Raw genomic sequence first — 4,965 nt, 5'->3', positions numbered from 1 at the left:
CGGCAGAAAGAAGAAAAACCAAAAGCACCGCTGCAGCGGTCCATCAGCAGACGTTGAGTAGTAACGGTAGTATCGGCGGCAGTAGCAGCAGAGGAGAAGGTAAGGAGTCACCGCAACCGGCGATGAATCTGCGAGGAGCGTGTTGCGCGGCAAGGGAACACGCAGGCACATAGGAAGGGCGGGGAAAAGGCTGAGTTATGGGGGGCGAAGGAATGCTCGTAGAAACATCACAAAGCCAGTGGTGGCGGGTGGCAGCAACAGCAATGACGACAACGGTGGCAGATGCCCCTACATCCTGCGGTAACCCGGCCAGTTAACCTGTCCGTCAATGGTTGCCCAGTCACTTGACCATCTGCTTGCCTATTTGTCTGTCTAACTGTCCGAAGGTCTGTCCGTGTACGACAACCAATCTGTTGATGTATCGCATAGTGAGTCCGTTCGTCTCCGCTTCTTGCTGCTATTGTATTGGCATGCGACTAACGGCGCTAACGGTCACGAGAATCAACTGTGCTTCTGCCCTAGTTGCTGACTCCGGGTGAACCATGAGATTCGTTGCCGCCGGCCGGCATTGGTGCCCGACAGTTTGTCTATTCATTCTGCGGCCATATAATAACTGTTGTCGTTGCAATACTGCAGCGCTCACTGAAGACTTCACAGCGGCTCATTAAGTGGACATAATAAAAACGACGAGAAAGAGGAAAAAGGAAACATACTGGACTCAGGCAACTGGCTTTCTACGTGGGCTACTCTGAGGGGTTTTGTTTTATGTATTTAGATACATATGTATCCAAATACGCTATAGATACGTAATAAACAATAGGTTTGAACAACGGCTCTTAGTCTCGATGGCTGCCTTGCCGATCAGTGCTACGGACAAATTTTTAACAGGACAAAACTACTTTATCACTAATAACAGCAACAATGCCAATCGCAGTTCCATGGTCCTCTCTGCACATCTCAGTCTATGAAAGCCTTTGTGCAATGACAGACCTAAGCCTGTCGCATTTGAAGAAAAGTACTACACAAAGTCATACCGAAGCAATACAGAAATAGTAAAGATATGATGTTAATACCGTGCATGCGTACAGCTTCACCTTCCCAAACATAGTGATCAGTTTGTACGTACATGCATTTAAAAAATGCACCCGAAAGCGCTTTTTTTTTTAGATATAACATATTAGGAGCGGTAGTGGCAATAGAGCGATCGGTACGAACGATTAATGCTGTGCTGACCGGTACGTACGATCGCTATAATTACCAATCTGTCTTATTACATTTTTTTTTTAACATAATTCAGGTGCGCTTTGAGACCCGATAGGATGCGGAAAATATTCGTCGATAGTTTTAAATGTCACTTCGTATTTATTATACATGTGTATTTGTAAAACTTCCAAGTAAAAAATTGAGAAATAACAAGCAAATAAAGAAACAAACAAGATATGTATACCTTGACACGCTCACCGTTAGTAGACTTGAGCGGGCCTGACTTGCTGACCTGGGTTCGCACGTCGAAATCGAATCCCGTTTTGGACTTAGCCATCCATGGCCCATTTCCTCAACTCATTTCGTTTTGCTGATGCTCTCTAGATCGAATCACATCCATATGACTCTTAACTCACAGTTTAGCGATAACGATATCGCACGGACACCCGGTAAAAGCAATAGACGTTTTAGTGCGATGCAGATAGGCTACTATAATTTTCCGTTTGTTGAGCTCAAACAAAAGCATCGAGCATTGCGATCATTGCACCGCGTCGCATCGCACCGCACCGCACCGCATCGCACTCTACCGTACGCAAAAAACAGCCACAAAAAACCTGCACCACAAGGAAGAAGGATACACACAAAGTTCTTCATAATAACAGGTACACTTACGAGCGAACACCAGTGATACTCAGCAGCAACGACAACGAGGATGACTTCGCAGTACTGCTTCAACTAGTTCAGCTTGATCTTACTGTCAATCTTGCAATAGCGCGACTTATATATGGTTTCGTCGAATTCATATTAGCGTGCCAACGTACAAAGTGTACGGCAGAGCCAGAAGAAGAAACAGGGAAGACGGCCAATCCAATTAAAAAGCTTCGAATGATAGGGAAACAGTAGAATAATATGCAAAAAAGTGGTGCAATGAATTATAACTATATGTAAAAAAAAACTCCTAAAAACCTCTTGGACTGCCTGCACTTTTATACGCACCGGATGATACTGCATTGCGTCGACGCAACGTATATTGTTATGCAAAATTGCTAATGGTCACGGTATCTGTCAAAGGAAACCAACAAATAAAGCCATTGATTTGATGCAAACGTCTTCAAAATAGTGTATGCGTATGTGTATGTAGGAGGTGGGAGAGGAACATTATATCCATATGTGTATTTCAACATTAACAAATAATTCTATTTTGCCTATCTAAATAACAATGGTAGACGGTGTACCTTTAAAAGACGCGGCGGATGGTCTATTGTTGTCGTCAAGTTTGTTCTTCTGATATTTCGATCGCCTGGAGAATATCGCAGTAAGGAAAACGGAATCATAATATGATTTTAATCGGAATGGAGGTATTTCTGACGACCTCTAGAGAAAATGTATATACATAAAATGTATTATTATATCCATTAATATTAATTAACTTGATAATAATAGTTAGATCAGAAGATTATAGAGGAACACAATTGGTGAGCATATCGTCATCCAGCTATTGACCTATCGGTGCCCAGCCTAACGACCTGGCGGTCTGTGACCGTAGTAGACAAATGGAAAGCAATCACAGATGTGTATGTGAGCTGTTATACAACAATTTACCCCCGCTTGTTAAACATTTGTCACGGTGCTTATTGGTGCGCTGTGGCATTCTATTTCCACCTCTGGAACCCGTACTACAACAGCTAACAATACCAGACCTGCCATTGCTACTGCGTTACTTCTGCTACTACTACGACAGTTTCAACGTCTTCTACATAAACAACTATAAGAACAGCCGCGGCAGAAGCCACTCAAATGACGATAGGTTTGACAGTTACTATTCACATTTGTTGTCTTCGCCGTGAACTCATTCCTGTCCCGCGATGTAAACACGATAAGTTACGCAATTACGGACAGAGACAGAGCGGCCGGCCGATACTTTCCTACCGGGAGGCAGACAACCAGATACTCTCACATGCCAAGCTTTATCCAGACGTTAACTTGCGCAGCTCAGGTAGCTACTACACGACCCCTAAATCACAAGCAGCGCTATTGCCTTACGCGATGCACCAATGTCACTGGGCCGAACGGCAAGAAAAAAGCAAACTTAAGTTGCCGCCCACGACCCACGACGGCGACAACCCCATTAAATGATTAGGACTGACTGCGCAGTATAATAATTCAGCGCGGTTCGAAATGGCGCCTTCGTTTTGGTGATGTTATGTAGATAGAGCGTTAATAATTTCAATATAAATATATGGTGAGTACAAGTAGACTGGTGAATCGGCTTATGTTCTGCTCCGTTTCATTTACAGATGGAGACGAAAAGGAACAGCGGTTAGTTGCATTGGTACCGTAGAAATTATACGGGGACGATAGTGATCCAGGTCAAAATGTGCGGCCAAAGGGACCTGATATATTACCAGGCCGATTTCTACATATATCTCTATCGAGATTCGATTTCAAGGCTGTGCAATGTCTAGATGCTAACGTGGTCTTCTGATATTCAATAGCGGAAATAGATAACCTCATTCTTATTGACCTGAACGAACAAAGTAAGTAAATAGGATGTTAAGCAAATATAGGCCCTTCAGCACGTTGAAGTTCCCTCGTATGTTAAATGTTTCGGTAAACATTGTATTACATAGTATACCTTTTTGGACTACATCTAAGTTATAAGCTCATTAATTACAATTTTTCTGTAGTAACTAACCTGTTGCATACATTAAGTAAGGCCTTAAATATAGCTTGTCACCAATGGCCGTACCCATTCATCCATTATGTATGGTGTAATTTGGCTATCCACCAATGCATCCACAAGCTTGTATAGAATTAGGACCGCGTTTTTTCAAATAGAAAAATGCATAAAGCCTACTATGCAAATATCACGTATCGGTAGCCCAGTAACTTGAACGCGATTTGTTATGCTGTTGTATATATATATATGGAAGCGTACAGTCAATAAATACAATATGCATTTAGATAAATTAGGCCAAAAAAGAGATTAAGAATATATATCATTGTATGCTACATGAAATAGCGCATATAATAACAGATTTTTTTTAATTCTGTACCACCACACGTTCCATGTAATGTCTAATGCTGTTATGATATGAGTAATGAGGTATATTTGTACATCGTGGGGACCTTTCCTCATCCGCCCTGTGGGTGCAGAGCCTACAACGAAAAACGAGTTAACACTATGTAAGGAACAGTACTAAAGGACAAATCAGTCTAACAAGGTTTCTAGTTCATTTCGTAATCCGCTTTTGCGAAAAAGTCGACATAATTTAACGGCCCCTAATTGCATGTATGCTCGGTACATCGTGGTTCTTCCCGACCATGAGAAGGTTTCCGCCTATACTATCCACTTGATGACCTCAGCGTGAGTGCTACCACTGAAGGCAACATAAATATCCTTGCTTTGACATTAGCGTCGTAGGAAAGAAGCTTTACAAATCAAACCCTCATGTTCACTTCAAGCGGAGGAGCAGGTGATATATTTTTAACACCATGAGCTGCGCTTTCAGGCGAGTACATTTGTAACCGATACATATCTTATTGTTTTCAATGAGCGTATGATATTATATACATATAGTGACAAGATGTAAATATAAGCCAGTGGTTTGCCACAGACATTCGGGAAAAAAGCTACAATTCGGAAGAAACTTAAGTCGGACTTGTTTCTTGCGATTCCATGGCGAGTTTATAGTTTACATCACGTACCCTTAGCCTGGACCACTGGTGAGATTTGACGATTAAACGGCCATCAATTTCGTT

Source organism: Varroa jacobsoni, unplaced genomic scaffold (assembly GCF_002532875.2).
Source record: "Varroa jacobsoni isolate VJ856 unplaced genomic scaffold, vjacob_1.0 scaffold_345, whole genome shotgun sequence".
Lineage (NCBI taxonomy): Eukaryota > Metazoa > Arthropoda > Arachnida > Mesostigmata > Varroidae > Varroa > Varroa jacobsoni.
The sequence above is the reverse complement of the archived record's forward strand: the minus strand, read 5'-3'. Positions refer to the sequence as shown.